Genomic DNA, 18,913 nt, shown 5'->3' on the forward strand with positions numbered 1-18,913 from the left:
TGCACTCCAGCCTGGGCAGCAAGAGTGAAACTCCATCTCAAAGAAACAAAAAAACAAACAAAAGAGGCAGGGCTAGTAATTGAATCTATATCATTGTCTTAGTGGCTCCCAGCTGGGGAGCAAACTATTCCCCCAAGGGTGGGATATGATATGGACACCCAAATATCTGGGGACATGACCAGGTGTGGTGGTTCATGCCTGTAATCCCAGCACTTGGGAGGACAAGGTGAGGATCACTTGAGGTCAGGAGTTCAAGACCAGCCTGGCCAACATGGTGAAACCCCTTCTCTACTAAAAAAAATACAAAAATTAGCTGGATGTAGTAGTGCATGCCTGTAATCCCAACCACTTGGGAGGCTAAGGTAGAAGAATCACCTGAACCCCAAAGGTGGAGGCTACAGGGAGGCAAAATCACACCACTGTACTCCAGCCTGGGTGACAGAGCAAGATTTCATCTCAAGCAAACAAATAGACAAGCAAACAAATATTATCTGGAGACAATTTTAATTGTCACACAGGGGATGCAGTGTGTCATATATGCTACTAGCATCTAGGGGGTAGAGGCCAGGGATGCTGCTGAACATCCTTCAATGTGCAGAGCAGGCCTCCCACTGAGTTTCCCAGTTCCAGAACTCTGGACTCTACCTCAAAAGCCCTAGCCTTCTCAGCATGCAATAGGATTGATGGTTTCTGGATTCTGTTTAGTCAATATTTATATAAAATTTCCTAAGGACAGAAAACTCCTTGCATCATGTCAGGAAGCACAGAAGAGCAGCATGAAAGTTAAAAATTTGATTTTGATTCATTTTTGACACCAGGATGATTTTTGTGGCAAAACTATAAGAAAAGGCAGGAACATGAACATTGCGAATTTACCTGTTTATGCTACGTGGCAGTATTTTTTTTTAAGATGGAAATTGGGAAGGCTGGCAGTGAGTCCTAGTGAAATATTCATGACCCCCATCTAATTTCTAATTCAATTAAAAGGTGCTAATGTAGTTAACTGTGACAACAATTATTTTTGTTAATGAATATATTTAAATGCTTATCAGCTAAGGTGATAAGGAGTGCCCAGAAGACCGAGCCACAAACTTGAATTTCAAATTGGTTTCGAAGTTTAAAGGTTATTTTCACAAGGTTGGGAACCAAATTCCGAATTTGCAAATGGATAATTTTAGGATTAGCTATTCAGTTCAACGTCAGTCTTCCATTTTCTTGAGGATTCAAGACAGGATTTTTTTTAAAGTGCAAGTTCTTCAATTGCATTTGAAATAGGATTTGATTTATAAAAATTCAAATTATGGTGACATTGCAAGAACCCAAGGACAAGAAACTGGGCAGATCCCAAGGTTTGTTGCTGAACAGAGGACAGAGTTTCTCTGCCGGGGATGTCACAAGATAGTTCCAGGAAGGGCAGGTTATGTTCCGGAAGCCCCTTTACAGAGTGATTGAATAGCATCTCTTCCTAAAAATTCATCTCGGCCTGTGGGGCAGATGGGTGAACACAGGCGATGTGTTGGAGCTGGTGTACCAGCTGTCTAGACATAGTCTCTCGTCCTTATCGACTGGCATTTAAACCATGTACTTGATATTGCCTAGTTTTAAACACAGCCATCAAAATGTGAAACTGCCTATTTTAAATTTAAGTGTTTGCCTGACTTTTAAAAGATGGATTTCTAGCTTTTGAATGAAAAAAAAAAAGTCTCTTTTCATGTTCTGGATTCTTCCTTTTACTGTTCTAGTAGCAATTAATTGTGACGTGATGTTATGTTTGTGACCAAGTCTGGTTTTAATACTTAATTCCACCACTCACCAGCTGTATGGTTTGGGGCAAGTCATTTAACTTGTCTGAGCCAGTTTTTTTTACATCTATGGAGGGAGGATTGTATCTTGTATGCGTTTCTAGGTTGTTGGATGGGTTAGAGAGATAATACATATGAAGTGACTTATAACATCTTGACCAATAAATGCTCACTTAAATGGTGGTGGTAGTGGTGGTGGCAGTAGTAGAAGTAATAATTGTTATGGTGGTTGTCAATCTCACCTATTTTAATCTTGAAACACCACATAGACTAGGTGACTGATATGGTTTGGCTGTGTCCCCGTGCAAATCTCACCTTGAATTGCAGTAATCCCCACATGTCAAGGGCAGGGCCAGGTGAAGATAACTGAATCATGGGGTGGTTTCCCCCATACCTTCTTCATGATAGTGAGTGAGTTCTCACAAGATCTGACGGTTTTATAAGCATCTGGCATTTCTCCTGCTGGTACATTCTCTCTTTGCCTGCCACCATCCATGTAAGATGTGACTTGCTCCTCCTTGCCTTCCACCATGATTGTGAGGCCTCCCCAGCCATGTGGAACACTATGTCCATTAAAACCTCTTTTTCTTCCCAGTCTCTGGTATGTGTTTATCAGCAGCATGAAAACAGACTAATACAGTGACATTATTTCTATTTTATTGGTAAGGGAACTGAGACTCAGAGAAGCTTAGTTACCTTGCCCAATGCTGTGCAGTTGGTAAGTAATGGGATTAGGATTTGATCCAAAGTAGTTTGGTTCTGAAAAAAATGCTGTATTCCCATGCCATGTTCCTTCCAATCACAATTAATATTCTATCTCCCCTAAACTAGTCTAAAATCTTTTTGTGCAACTCACAATGCCTAGCACCTTCGATTCACTTGTAGGTCCTTAATAGTAGACATCATTTAAGAATAACCACTTCCCACCATTGCTTTGAACAAAACTCACTTATATCCTATAATTTCACAATGTTGTGGGCTCTTCAAGATAATGCAGAAAATAGAGAAAAAGGTTGTGAAGATGCACACAGAAGAACTACCTTTGATGGTGCTTGGAGAAAGACCTGGGTACTAGTTTCTGAATTTAGACCCACTCTAAACATAGCGACCTCTTGAGCAATATTGGGGGTAACTGTTCATAAATCCAACCCATCTCTAAAGTCAGTACTGGAAATGCTAAGTTATCAGAAAGGTAGGCGTAAGAAAAAAAGGGGGCAAAGACTTGAGTATTTGATTGGAGATGTTGCGTCTGAAAAATGAACTGGCAGAGGACTTCTGGCTTACAGCTCTGGAAATCCCAGGCGTATCCAGGTCTAGAGCTTTTTCTGGAGATTTGAGAAAAGGGATGGGGAATATGGAGATGAAAGCTAGAGGGTACAGGGCTTCTTACAGATGACAAAAATGTTCTAAAATTCACTGTGGGGTAGGTTATACATGTCTGCAAAAATACTAAAAATGTTGAATTGTATCCTTTAAATGTGCAAATTGTGTGATATGTGAAGTATATCTTAATAAAGTTGTTTTTAAACATCTCAACAGGCTGGGTGTGGTGGCTCATGCCTGTAAGCCCAGAACTTTAGGAGCCAAGGCAGGCAGATCACTTGAGGTCAGGAGTTCAAAATCAGCCTGGCCAACATGGCAAAACTCCATCTCTACCAAAAATACAAAAAAAATTAGCTGGGCACGGTGGTGGGTGCCTGTAGTCCCAGCTACTCAGGAGGCTGAGGCGGGAGAATCTCTTGAACCCAGGAGGCAGAGGTTGCAGTGAGCCAAGATCTTACCACTGCATTCCAGCCTGGGTGATAGAGTGATACTTAAAAAAATAATTAAATATAAATAAACATCTCAACAACCAGCATGAGCAATTCACTGTCCAGGTCATGCTCTCCCTCTCAGTGTCTACCCTTTACTCTCTTAAATTATTTTGTGGTCTCCTCTCCTTATCCTACCAATCTTAGGCCAACAGATATTATCCATATGGTCCCAGAGTACACAAAATGATAATAAAAGCTAATAAAAGACTCTTGAAAGCTACAGAGTCTCTTCTTTTTTAGAAATGCTGATTTTTTCTGCTCATCCTAGTTTGTTTTTGTATATTCCAGATATACATTTGAAGGAAATTGATACACCACCACCACCAACAACAACCATCTGTTCTCTTACTTTTAAGCCCACTCTGGGAATCTTTGGAAGTGGGAGGGGAAAATCACTTCAACATTATGTTGAACTTCCTGCTAGGTGTCCTCAAGGGAGACAAAGAATAACACAAAGATTGAGAGAGCTCATTTTCTAACAAAATTCAGGTGTTATCATCTGTGAGCTGCAGGAAAACCACTTACCCTCTCTGAGCCTGTTTTCCCATCTGTAGAAAAGGGATAGTTATAGTACCTATTTGGTTTGTTGTGTAAACGAAACAAGACGATGTCTATAAATTGCTTATCCTAACATTTGTACATGCGTACTCGGTGAACTGAAGCGATTTATTACAAGTGCCATGGTTACATTTCAACTGATTAGTATGAGTATACCTTGGAAATTCGATCTTTTTTAATCTCTTAGGATGTCTACCCTTGAGAATACCCTAAGAATACCCACCTTCCTGAAGACTCCCCCTTCTTGAGGTGACTGCCCCTCTAGTCTAACCCAGAATTCAAATAAACAAGAGTTTGCATATTATAAAGACTACTCGGGGCCAGCGGGGGAATGTCCTATAGGCTGGAACTTCACCAGATCAGCGACATCTGTTTAGAATTTGCACATGCACTGATCATTTGGTATCTAAAAGTTGTTGCTTCTGTAATCTTTTCATCTTTGCATTGTTTTCCAATCCTGCTCCTTCTGAAATTTTTTTTTCTGTCTCTGCATTTGATTGTTGTTTCTGGGAGAACCAAAGCAGAAATCTCAAACCAGGGGTTGGGATGGGGGAAATCACAGATCTGCATTGCTTGTAGCTGAAAGTGTATCTATTTTTTAATTAGTCACCAGCACCAAATAAGAGTCAGGCTTCACTTGTTATCTGGATTTGTGATTCCTCTGGAAACATGAGGCACACATTTCTGCATGCCAACAACAAGTTAGAACTGAAAAGCAGTGAACCTCCCCACTTTGAAAGGGATGTGCCTGTTCCAGTTCCCCAGTCTCCACCCTTCTTCCCAACTTACTTTTGCTATCTGTCTGCTGTCTGGATGCATGTGAGTTCATAATCCGCAAAGTAAGTCTTTGTGATCGCGTGGAATGAATTGCTCATATTAGAAGAGATATTGAGAGACCTTATTGGTATCCCTAGAAAAATTACAGTCTTTGAGGCCAAGTACAGGGATAAATGTATTTTATCAAGAAATACATAGAAACAGGAGCTCCCCCTGGACTGGAAACTCTGGTTCCAAATCCCATTGTAGAGCGGATGAGGGTCGATGATGAAACTTCTAGGATAGGGAAAGTGTACTCCTTCTCTCCTAGTTCAACACATCATCGTTAAGTCAAACTCTCTGAGAGATGATGTCAGAGAATCTGTGCTGCTCCCTCTATCTTCCTTTAAGATGTCAAAAAAAAAAAAAAAAAAAAAAAAAAAAAAAAAAAAGGGAATAAGTCCCTGGCTGCAGCCACTGGTATAGGTTTCACAGCAGGTCTCTGAGGGCCTCTCTTCCTCTCCAGTCCAGAAGCACATCAGCTCACATTTTAAAATCTCTAATAGAAGCACAAATGAGGTTTATGAACCATTAACCTCAGGTCAGTTTTCTAAAGTCTCAGAAAGCATTTTAAAACAATTAATTACTTTGCTTCACTGGAAACAGATTGTAGATCAGTGCAATTAGGCAGATGCTCGAAGTGAAAGATCTCACTTAAGATGGACAATAAGCTCCCACCCCAGAACTTGCTGGGGAAACGGGAAGCCTGTTTTTCATTTCCACTGCTCCCACCCATTCTGCAATGTCGTGCTCATTCCTAAGCAAGAACTGTTTGCATTTTCCAAGCTCCTTTCTTCTTATACTTTTGAAGTATAACCTTGATTTTTTTTTTCACTGTGCTTGGGGAAAGGACTTTTTGGAATAAATGAATTTGTAGATTAAGAGGAAGATTTTTTTTCTTTATTATTTTACTTTAAGTTCTGGGATACATGTGCAAAACATGCATGTTTGTTATGTAGGTATACATATGCCATGGTGATTTGCTGTACCCATCAACCCATCATCTAGGTTTTAAGCCCCAGAAGCATTAGGTATTTGTCCTAATGCTCTCCCTCCCCTTAACCCCCACCCCCTGACAGGTCCCAGCATGTGATGTTCACCTCCCTGTGTCCATGTGTTTTCATTGTTCAGCTCCCACTTATGAGTGAGAACATGCAGTGTTTAGTTTTCTCTTCCTGTGTTACTTTGCTGAAAATGACGATTTCCAGCCTCATCCATGTCCCTGCAAAGAAGGTGAACTTATTCTTTTTTATGGCTGCATAGTATTCCATGGTGTATATGTGTCACATTTTCTTGGTCCAGTCTATCATTGATGGGCATTTGGGTTGATTCCAAGTCTTTGCTATTGTAAACAGTGCTGCAGTAAACATATGTGTTCATATATTTTTATAGTAGAATGATTTATAATCTTTTGGGTCTATACCCAGTAATGGGATTGCTGGGTCAAATGGTATTTCTAGTTCTAGATCCTTTAGGAATCACCATACTGTTCTCCCCGATGGTTGAACTAATTTACACTCCAACCAACAGTGGAAGATTCTTTTAATTTCATTCAGTTAGTTGAAAATGCCTTTTAAAAATATGAGTCCCCCATTCTTTTGCATTAGGAGGAGCTTAGAAAAGATCTGCATAATAGAACAACTGTGCTGAACAAGGGCTATGCGTGGGCTGAGACATTGACCCCTTATAATGACTCAGGGTTCTTGGAGCATAGGGAAATGGTCAGAGGCCAGTCTAGGAGATAAGTGACTGCCCTCTTTGTCCAAGCTTTGCTGTGACCTTATGCTGTGAAGGTTTGTGTGAGCCACTTTTCTCATATGAGTCTCACTTTGTTCATCTATAAAATAAATGGATTCGATTGGATCTTAGATTTTCTTTCTAGCCTGACATTCTATGATTATTTATAAAACGAATTCTGTAGACACAAAAGCTTAAGAAATAGGGCTGCTCCTTTCAGTTCAAGATGGCTGACTGAGCACATCTTGACAGAGGAAACATAAGAGCAAGAATAAATCAATGACAATGCTGCAAAATGGAAAGCGTCACCATCAGCAAGCCGTAAGTTTTGAGAAATGTATGAAACAGACAAAATATATGGCATCAGATGAATGGTGATTCCTTAACAGCCTTCAGGAGACCATAACCCCAAGTAGATGAAAGAGGAGACAGTTGTAAAACTGAGTTCTTCCAACAGAATTCTGGAGGAAAATCAAGATTGAAGACAGCAGTCTGGGAGAAGCAATGGTCTACAGAATAGTCTAAGGGTCATAAATTAGAGAACAACAAAACAATGACACAAATTTTTCATTTGAAAGAGAGGCTGGCTGCAGCACCTTGATCCCAGGTTTTCTGTGAAGTCAGTTTTCTGTATAATGTCAGGACTGGAGTTTAGGGGGCTGGAGAGGACATGGATCCCTGCCCCAAGTAGCTTGTGCTGAACATAACTAAGAGCATTCACAATGAGAAGTTAGGTTTTCTTCCCATCGTGCAGGGAAGCCTACAGGATGGAGTTCTTCTCCACTCAAGGCAGCTGTAAGAGTTAAAGAAAGAGGAAAGAAACATGAAAAGTGGCTTAACAGTTAAAGATAGGTTTATTTTGGAGACTAAACCTGAGAGGGGCTTTTGGCTGATTTTTGGTTAGAACCGTGGGGACTTAAAATGGTGATGTTTGTCCAAGATGGTAGTTTTCCTGCTCTTGTAGCAGCCATTTTCACTACCTGGAGGACAGTGACTGCCTCGTGTTTGAAGGAAAACCAATTCACTGTTAATACTAATCAGTCTATACTAGCTTTATACAACAGGTCAACATGTGCTGATGAAAATGCTGTACAACTCTGAACTGCCCAATGCTGCAGTCGCCACCCACATGTGGCTATTGAGTATTTGAAATGTGGCCAGGGCAATGAATGCACTGAATTTCAATTTCATTTAACTTTACCTAAACTGAAATTTAAATAGCCACATGTGGCTAGTGACTACCACATGTAGCTAATGAAATAGCTGCTATACTGGACAGAAAAACGTAGGGTAATTAATAAGAATACCTTCATAATACCAAAAAGAAAACCTTGGAAATTAGAATATAATTTATAAGATTAAAAACTAAAATGGAAAGGCTGATGGCAGAAGTAAAAATTAAGTAAAAGAATTGAGATCAGGCACAGTGGCACCTGCCTGTAATCCCAGCACTTTGGGAGGCCAAGGCAGGAGGATCACTTGAGCCCAGGAGTTCAACACCAGCCTGAGTAACAGAGTGAGACTCCTAACTCTACAAAAAAATTTAAAACCTAGCTGGGTGTGGTGGCATACATCAGTAGTCCCAGCTATGTGAGAGGCCAAAGTGGGAGGATTGCCTAAGCCCGGGAGGTTGAGGCTGCAGTGAGCTATGATGGAGCCATTGCACTCCAGCCTGGATGACGAAGCAAGACCTTGTGTCAAAATAAATAAAAAACAATAAATAAATAAATTGACTTAGTGATCTGGAATAGCTAGCCAAAGCATTCTCTCTAATAACATAAAAATTACAAGGGAAAAGTTGACACCTGAGAGAGAGGTTCAGGAAATCCAGTGTTCATTAGAGTGATTCTAGCCAGACATAATGGAACTAAGGAAGAGCCAAATAAATGATAGGGGAAACTTACAAACAATTGCTCACAATGCAGGTGTAAAATCCCAATGGGGTTATTAAATAAGTTAATAAATAGAAAGGGCATGACATAAAGTTTAATAGATAAGTCCATGCATACCTACAACAAAATATCAGTCTTACAACAAAATTCTGCAAAGTAAAACTTGGGAGGTGAATCCCTGAGAGTGGAAGAAATGAAGGATTGCCTTTTTACTTTAGTGAGAGTAGGCTTTTGATTTTTGAAATTGCTAAGAAAACAGGGTTAGAAACATATCTATGCTTGTAAAAATATACATATAAATTAAAATACAAAAAAAGAAACATTTCTATTTCCCTGAAGAAATGAAAGGAAGAAAGAACATTTGACCAATTAGCTAAAGTCTAAAAAGGGGAAACCCTGAGAGACAAAGAAGAGCAGACAACATAAATTAATAGGACAGGAAGAAAACTAATACATATGATTACAGTAAATATAAATAAGTTAATTTCTTCTATTAAAAGACAAACACTATTGGGATTTTTTTAATGGGAAATTTAACTATTATGTTGCTTAGGAGACCATGGGGAAAAGTCAGAAAGAAAACTTGAAAGATATAAATGTCGAATTAGATTGGCAACTATCTTTTCTAAGGAAGAATTTTATTTGCTTAAAGATAAAATGCCTCACCATATTTTATTCTTGTTCTATTAAAATACTCTTGTTTTATGAAATGTTAACCTTAGGTCAGTTGCTAAGTTATTTTGAAATTTTCACTCTTGTAAAAAATTCTCAAAGTCTCGCCTCAGGGACATTTGGGTTAGAATGATAAGACATCAAGCTCATGTCAGGAATTTTAAAAATAATAAAGCCTACTAGTCCAGGGTCATAATTACATTTAGCCATTTTTTCATATTATTCTATATATTCTTTATTACAAAAGTCATACTTGGCAGTTGGAAGAAATTCAAGTGATTGAAAGTTATAAAGAACACATAACTCCTCTCTCTTTCTGTCACACACACACACACACACCCAGCTACCAATTGACTCTTCAAATACTGAAATAGTGTGGAGAATCAGCTCTTCCTACAAAACACTTCAGCTACCCATTTCCCTTTCTGGAAAGACTTCTTGATAGATTTGCTCCAATCCATCTATTTTTCCTAAGGGCCTGAATTCAGGATGTTCTGCCTGTCTCCTCTGACAAATGGGAAACAATAATTTAGTACAATAACCTAGAATGTCAAAGTTCAAATATCTACCTCATCTAATGACTTCATTTCATAGATGAGAAAACCTAGATTCAGAGGAATAAAGAGGCTTGCCCAATGTCACACTGTTGGTTTGTGACAGGGTTGGGACTAGAACCTACGTATAGAACTCTTTGTTTCAAGTGATAGAAAAGCCACCCTGCATGGGTCTTAATTCCCATAAATGCAAGGTTGAGGACCAGAACCAGGTTCAGGGGAGGCCTGACCAAGGTGTTCAAATTAGGTAATCAGAATGAAGTCTTTCTTCATCTGTCTTAATACTTTCCTCTATGTGACTTCATTCTCAGACTCCATGGGATGGCAAAATGGCTCTCAGCATCACCAAGTTTAATTCTAGATACAAGTACAGCTGTGGAGAACCTGAACCTCTGATTCTTTAACCATCAAGTGTGCTTATATTCATTGGTTCAACTTGAACCATGTGACTATCCCCAAACCAATCACTGTAACCACAGTACTGCATGCTGGGATGGGTCTGGTTGGAGCCACATGCCCATCCTTAGAACAGGCAGTGAATTTAACCTCCACCCAAAGGAGATGAATGAAGAATCAGAGAGAAGTGATTGCCCAAAGGAAAACTGGGACACTAAATAGGAAAAGAATGAATGTCAGACGAATGTCCAAACCAACTCTCCTTCCTCCTGTTCTGATAAGTTCAAAATGCACAATCTTTAAAATGTGTTAATTCCTCTGTTATTAAATAGAACAACTGTTACTAACTTAGTCACCCTATTTCAGGGGCAGGAACAACCAGGCAAGAGTCTTGTTGAAGTCTGTTGTTGTTGTTGTTTTTGAGTGCTGCCTGAATGGTGGTACTGAAAGGTCACGCTAAAGCCGTCGTTCATTGTTCTGTCATCCTCTAAATCATCCAAATCAGGAAAGACAGCAGCTGTCTGGAGTGACAATCCTTTGATAACTTGAAGCCATCCAGGTTGCCAAGCACTCACCTTGTTTCAATCATTGATTGTGTAAAATCGATAGAGTGTAGAGAACCTGAGATAATAATAGTCCCAATTCTATGCACGTTCAAAATTGGCTAGCCAGAGTATTACATTCAGGCAGCTGCTGATGCCTCTAGCTGCCAATTATTACAAGATAGGCTCTCACTTGTGCTGGTCCATTCGAGGGCAATGAATCAGAAGGGTAGAGAGAGGTAATCCAACTTTCTTGAACCTTGGAATGTAGTGCAGATTACTATCAAGATAGTATTCTCAGCTCTGTATACTTTCAAAATTTGCTTGCCAGAGTATCAGTCAGATTCAGACAGCTGCCAGTCCTTCAGATGATGCTTGTATAATCATGTTTGAGTCTTGGTGGTACACTTTAGGAAGATACATAAGAATGGTGATACAAGGTATCCCAGGGTCCCTTGGACCTGGGATTGTGGTGGAAGACCTCTATAGTTTCTGACTGCTCAACATTGATGACTTGGTTCTTCTGGGGAAAAAATACCCTCCCTCTCAAATTCCTTAAAGGTTACTTTTCCTAATGACAGCCATGTGTCTTTCTTTCAGTTTTATAACTTGCATTTTCTAAAGTTTTACGTTAATTTATAAATGTATAATGGGGTACAATGTGATGTTTCGATGCATGTATGCATTGTGGAATAATCAAGAAATACCATCACATATTTTGGATGAACTTGAAAATTATAGCATCTTGCCTACAGAACATAAAGCCCAGTACTAGACAAGTATAAATTTCTGTTCCTCCCTCTCACAGTGATTGGAGCCAAGCTAGGCCAATCAGAAATTTACCTGGAATGTTTATATGGGGAGCTGGTAGAAAAAAATTATCTTTTTTCTTTTTTTGAGGCAGTCTCGCTGTATTGTCCAGGCTGGAGTGCAGTGGTATGCTTGGTTCACTGAAATCTCCGCCTCTGGGTTCAAGCGATTCTCCTGCCACAGCCTCCTGAGTAGCTGGGATTACAGGCATCCACCACCACACCTGGCTAACTTTTGTATTTTTAGTAGAGACGGGGTTTCACCACATTGGCCAGGCTGGTGTTGAACTCCTGACCTCAGATGATCTGCCAACCTCGGCCTCCCAAAGTGCTGGGATTAGAGATATCAGCCACTGCTCCCGGCCTACCTTTTTTCTTTAAATGTGAGATCGTAAATAGTGGATCCCATGAATATTTATTTGTTGGTGATTATGGGGTAGGGAAGGAATGAAAGAATAAGAGTAAGAGAGAAAAAGCACAGTACCAAGCGCATAGTTTATCCTCAGTTCTGTTTCCAGTGGGTCAGTTTATCCTCAGTTCTGTTTCCAGTGGGTATTTTGTAAACGAATAACACATGCTCATTACAGGAAATAATTTGGAAATTACAGAAGGAAAAAAGTCATCCTTAATCCCACCATCCAGGCAGTTGCTCCGTGACAGTCACATCTTCTCCCATTATTAAGTGAACTTCAATATCAGGCAATAAATCCGATCAAGGACAGGGTTTTTAAGGCTGAATTCTTGTACCTAAATAACAGAGTTCTTCTGACAAATAAAGTGAACAAGTCGTAGTGAAGTAAATTGCCAATGTGAGTTACCTGAATGGTATTTTAAACAGACTCCCCAACTATCTCCAAGTTGATTTTCTGAAGTGGTTTGGTTTTCTGAAGCGACAACCCCCCTGCTCCCCACTCCGGCTCCCACCCCTACCCTTACTTCTGCCACCCAGGTGAAAATGTGAGTGTTCTCATTGTTAATGGTTGTTGCCTGAAACATACTGAGCCTTTTGGATCTGTGAATTGAAGACATTAGTCAGTTAAGGAAAGCCGTCTTCCATGGCATCTGTGATTACTGTTTCTAGAGCGTTTCTGGCTCTCTGACATGTTGAAACAATAGGCATATAAAAAAACAAACTCTGCATGCACTGTTACAATGACTTGTAATCACTGAAATATCTTTCTCAGGAATAGTTCACATTGTAAGATTTTCTATTCATCACCTACTCTCATCCTTGTCATCTTTTTCGTCTTTTTTTTTTTGGAGACAGAGTTCGCTTTTGTTGCCCGGGCTGGAGTGCAAAGGCACGATCTTGGCTCACTGCAACCTCGGCCTTTCGAATTCAAGTGCTTCTCCTGCCTCAGTCTCCCAAGTAGCTGGGATTACAGGCATGCACCACCATGCCTGACTAATTTTGCATTTTAAGTAGAGATGGGGTTTCTCCATGTTGGTCAGGTTGGTCTCGAACTCCTGACCTCAGGTGACCTGTCCACCTCGGCCTTCCAAAGTGATGGGGTTACAGGCATGAGCTAGTGGCCCAGCCTTTTTTTTTTTTTTTTTTTTAATATATATAAGGTCTCACTCTCATTGCACAGTGTGGAGTGCGATGGCTTGATCACAGCTCACTGCAGCCTCCACTTGCCAGGCTCAGGTGACTCTCCCACCTCAGCCTCCCTAGTAGCTGAGACTACAGGAATCTACCACCACGTCTGGCTAGTTTTTTGTATTTTAAGTAGAGACAGGGATTCTCCATATTACCCAGGCTGGTTTTGAACTTCTGAGTTTAATCGGTCTGGGCACCTCAGCCTCCCAAAGTGCTGGGATTATAGGCATGAGTCCCTGCTTCGGCCTTTTATGTCTTTTTCTTTGTCAGTTTGTTACAGTTTGTCTCCAACATTTCTGATCTCATTTTTCCACATCGTCACTTCTGGTCGTTGCAATATTAAATGTGTTTTAATTTTACTATTGCACTTTTAAGTTTCCCTCATCTTTTCTAACTAAACTCCATTTTTGTCACATTCTATGTGTTTTAGCTTAACCTAGTCACGCTCGATGTGCTCCTGTTTCATAATGACTGTTTGTCAAATCGTTTTATGTATTTGTTATTCTTTCTATAGTAAACCACATTAAGAAAACTCTGCTATTTTCTTCCAAGTGTTCATGGTGGCATTTTCTTTTGTGTCCTGCAGTGGTTTTTTATGGGCTTATTGTTAATGGTTTTTATTTTCTTGCACTTGAACGTAGAGACAGTGATCCAAATTTAGTGCTCACCAACAGAAAGAATATGTGGATTTTCTGTAGATTATTTCTCTCTACTTGGGTGCTGTTGGATCAGTTTTCCAGAAAAATGTCCTTTATCTAGCATGGCTATACTGAACGTTCTCGTATCATCTGTTCCGCTAGTTTTGAACATGACCGTTACTAGAATCACCTGGGAGGTGTTTTAAACTGGATTGCTAGTCTTTATCCCTAGAGTTTCTGATTGACCAGTTCTGGGGTGAGGCCTGAGGATTTACATTTCTAACAAATTCCCAGGGGATGCCGATGCTGCCATTGCAGGGACCATACTTGAGAGCCACTGTTCTGTTTACATTTCTGACCCTCTGACGTGTTGAAACAACAAGCAGAAGAAAACATACAGTTTGCAGCACGTATTGCTACAATGGCTCTGACTGTGCCTGTGGAGGGGTGTGTGTGTGTACTGAGTATATTGATGTGTCTCTTTGGATTAAGAGTGCTGCTGCTCCTACCTCCTGACCACTGCTTTTCTTTAAGTTAGATTATTCAACTGGATGTAAAAGAATGCTAACAAAGACTGGGAACCAACCCATATACCCATCAATGACAGACTGGTTAAAGAAAATGTGGCACGTATACATCATGGAATACTATGCAACCACAAAAAAGAATGAGATCATGTCCTTTACAGGGACATGGATGAAGCTGGAAACCATCATTCTCAGCAAACTAACCCAGGAACAGAAAACCAAACACCACATGTTCTCACTCACAAGTGGGAGTTGAACAGTGAGAACACATGGACACAGGAAGGGGAGCATCACACACTGGGGCCTGTCAAGGGGTAGGGGCTAAGGGGAGGGGGAACATTACAAATACCTAATGCATGTAGGGCTTAAAACCTAGATGATGGGTTGATAGGTACAAACCACGTATAACTTTGTAACAAACCTGCATGTTCTGCACATGTATCCCAGAACTTAAAGTAATGTTTTACAAAAAATATTACTGATGGATGCAGCCTGGACAACACTAAACCAAGTGTCCTTTAGGAAGAGTGACGATTTACTGGCTTTCTGCTTGGCAAGTACCTTACATGTCAGAGACAGAGGTAAGGTTGTAGAAGAGATGCATGCAGGAGATACGAGGGGCTGTAGGAGTGTCCTACGATACGTCTAGTGAGACATTTACATGCCCATTTTCAGTTTTTATCCGTAAGTCTTCTGAGTGCAAGCTTCTCCCTGATTTTGATAGTAGGTTCATACTGAGTCCTTGCAGAGTAGAATAGCCGAACCAGATTTTTCCCTTCTTTGGGTAAAGAAGCTGCCAGCTCTGTTCATTCTGGTGGGGAAAGAAGGTCAATTGAGAGCCGATGTCTATGCTCTCTTTAATATGCAGATATATGCTGAGCAGACCTAGATTTGGAAACTATTGTAATGAGGTCTTCGGTTTGACATAGAGATCCTACCTACACACTTCTCTTTGTCTGCAAAGGGGAGACGGGTACTTTCCATAGAGAGGCCAGGGATTTTCTAAGAAGACACCAACATTCCCAGAATACTTGGCTCCTGATTATTTTACGTAAGATGTTGTACTAAGAGGGCTGGAGAGGACCTAATTAAGAATCAGTGAAAGAGCAGAGTAATGGGATAATCATAATGAAAGTAATTATAAGTGTAAAGGGAAACTAGACCAATGGTCTATTTTTGGTACTGATCCATTCAAGAATAGCAAATGGTGGTTCTGGGGTCTAAGATCCATAGACCTTAGGAAGACTTCTCATCTTGTATGTCTGCAGGTAGCTTATGACAGGAAGCCGCTGTGTGTTAGCTAAGTGCTAAGGTGCAAAGCCTCTAGGTTTCAACCTCTGAGAAGGTTTCAAAGATGTGGATAGGGCTATCCTCTATGGCCTGTTTTTCACCAATGCCACAGTTAATAGACTCTAAACCAAGCCATTCTGGGGGTACCCAAGGATCTCTGCATTTCTAATTCCTGGTACTAGCTGACCAAGAGGTGACCCCAGTGTAACTAGTCCCAACCCGAGGAGGCTTAACCCTGCATCAAATGGGACTGTGCTCAGTCATGACTACCCCAATCTTTTTCATTTTCTAGAATACAAGATAAGGGAAGTTGTATGTGTGTGCATAAGTCTGTGTTTTTCTTTTTATAAAATATGCCAAGTGTTCAAGTTGTATTCTATTACTAAAACTTTAGAGGTTTTAGTAAACTTTTATAATCTATAGGGCTTGCTCCATAGGGATTGTTGGCTTTCTACTTGAAAACGAATTCAGTGTCTGCAAACATATAAACAAACTTGCCTAAGGGATAACTTCTTGCAGTATGGTTAGACTGTATAGGACGGTCTGTGTAAATGGTTATATGAGGAAATCAAAAGACGTTTAACCTGAAGGACTGGGATTATATATATTTGGAGTCCTCCTAATCAGCACAGTGTCACATAATAGTTTTTTCTAAGAAAAGGTTTTTGCCTAGTGCCTCGGCTACTATGGGAGCAATGGCTTCTCCACTTTGGACACCTGCAAGACCAGCTTCTACTGAGCAACTAGCATCCCTTGCAATGGCCGAGACACAGAAATAGCTCTAAATTCAACTGGGCTCCTTCATTCCAAGAAGGTGGTAATCACATTTGTAGATACCTCAAGAGGAAAGGACTGTGACTTTGGAGAGACATAGGTTTGATTTTTGGACCGTCTCACTAATGTCAGCATGTGAGACCTTGAAACCAGCAGTGTGCTGGAGAGATGGTAGCAATCGCCCTACCGGATTGTGGGAGCTGACCATACATATCACTTCCCGAGTCCCAGTTCAGTGATGTCAGGGTAGTAGCTTGAAATCGGGCTTTGTACAAGGGCTTTCTCCGTAGAAGTTGACAAATGTTACACAGTCTTGGCTTTTTGCTTCAGAGATCCATCTGTTAAAATTTTTATGAGGACACCACTGCCCTTAATATTGTGGTATGGGGCCAGACAGGAATTAAGGACGCTGCAGTTAAATTCGGCTTTGGTGGTCATCTATGTTTTATTCCTCTCTCCTCTCCTTTTCTCTTTTTCTTCCTTCCCACCTCCTTTCTTTTCCCTCCTTCCCTCTCCTTTCCCTCTTGTGGTAATGTTAATGAGATTGCATTATAGGCCTGCAGAAATTAAAGTCTGAAGTCTTTCCATCTTTCAACTTTTCGCCCTTCCCATCATCACATGTCAGAGACTAACCTTCAGAATGATCCTTATTCTTTTGTTACTAATGAAGTCAGCTATGGGGCTGACTGTAAATCTTTTGAAGGTAATTTTATTTTCTGACTTCTATTATGATCTTCTCTTTGTAGCTGGTGTTTTCTGCCATTTCAGTCTGATATGTCTAGATGAGATGTATGTTTGTTTGTTTTTGCTTTTCTTCCTGCTTGGTATTTATTAGGCTCCTTGATTCTGCGTTTACTCTCCTTCAGTTGTTCTGAAAAATTCTCATGATAACCTTGCAGTTTTGCTTTTCTTCATTCTTTCTGCTTTCCCCTGCTTGAATTCGGATTAGAAGTGCATTAGAATTTGTGGATCGGTTTGGGTTGCTTCTCAACTGCTACTTTGTAATTTCTTTTGACTTGTCTTCCAGTTCCCAGATTCTTCAGCATTTGTGTCTAATCTGAAGTTAAACCTGCTCATTGACTTTTCAAATCAATTATATATGTTTTATCTTTAGATTTTTTGCCATCTATTTAAAGGTTTCCTGTTTCATGAAGACTGTCTCAAATCTGTGTTTTATTTCATTAGACACCATAATTATAGTCCTAAAGCAACACACAAATACAGAAAAACACACGTTAATTGTATGACTTAATGAATTTTTATAAAGTGAACATTACTAAAGTCAAGAAAAAATATTGCCAGCTACCCCAAAAGACCCCTCTGTATGTCCCATACCCCATAATCCCTCACAACTCCAAAAAAACCCCATGATCTCTTCTTTACAATCATCTTTCCTTTGAGGTATTTCATAGTGTTTTGTCCAATGTATATTTCTAGACACTGTAGTCTGGTTTTGCCCATGTAAAAATAAATTGCAGCTGGACACAGTGGCTCACGTCTATAATCCCAGCACTTTGGGAGGCCAAGGCAGGCAGATCACAAAGTCAGGAGTTCCAGACCAGCCTGACCAATATGGGGAAACCCTGTCTCTACTAAAAATACAAAAATTAGCTGGGCATGGTAGCAGGTACCTGTAGGCCCAGCTACTTGGGAGGCTAAGGCAGGAGAATTGCTTGAACCCAGGAGGTGGAGGTTGCAGTGAGCCAAGATCATGCCACTGCACTCCAGCCTGGGCAACAGAGCAAGACTCTGTCTCAAACAGCAACAAAAAACAAAATGTAGTTTCAAATTTTTTTTACTTTAAGGAATATTTTCTTGACATAGCATTTTTAGGATTTCTGTTCTCTTGTTTTGGATTTTATCTGCACAAATTCCTGCTATCCCTGTGTTCCATCTCTGTTGCCTGTTTTCAGTATTTCTTACTCTCTTAATCTTTTTTCTCTCTACATTTCTTTTTAAATTTTATTTTAAAAATTACGGTAACCTATTTATTTATTGGTGGTTACAAAATGTTGGTGGTCTTATTTTCCAATGGCTGCAGTAACAAATTGCCACACACCTAGCTATTTAAAATGGCACAAACGTATTCTTAGCGTTCTGTAGGCCCAAGGTCCCAAATGGGTTCACTGATCTGAAACTAAGGAGTTTGCGCCCTTAAGAGTCTGCAGGGAAGAATTTGTTTTCTTACCTTTTCCAGCCTTGGGAAATGGATTCCTTGGCTCACAGCCCCTTCACCCATCTTCAAAGACAGCAATTTAGCATCTTCAGGTTTCCGTCTGGTTTCACCACTGTGTTGTCTTCTGTCTCTCTGATTCCCTCAATTAGGAACCCTGAGATTACATCTGGCCCACCAAGATCATCTCCCCCGACACCTGCAGAATCCCTTTTGTTGCTATATAAAATGGCATTCATAGGTGTAGGGATTAAGATTTGGACAATTTAAGGGGGCTCTTATTCAGCTGGGCACAGTGATGCTCACTTATTAGTCAGAA

The 18,913-nt window shown here is 40.3% G+C and overlaps 1 long non-coding RNA gene across 4 annotated transcripts in view; it reads left to right on the forward strand.

The window, feature by feature from the left end:
* Positions 1-18,913, forward strand: part of LOC108594056 (uncharacterized) — a 533,185-nt gene that overhangs the window by 496,548 nt on the left and 17,724 nt on the right. The gene's annotated exons all lie outside the window — the stretch shown is intronic.

The sequence above is a fragment of the Callithrix jacchus genome, chromosome 12 (assembly GCF_049354715.1).
Source record: "Callithrix jacchus isolate 240 chromosome 12, calJac240_pri, whole genome shotgun sequence".
Lineage (NCBI taxonomy): Eukaryota > Metazoa > Chordata > Mammalia > Primates > Cebidae > Callithrix > Callithrix jacchus.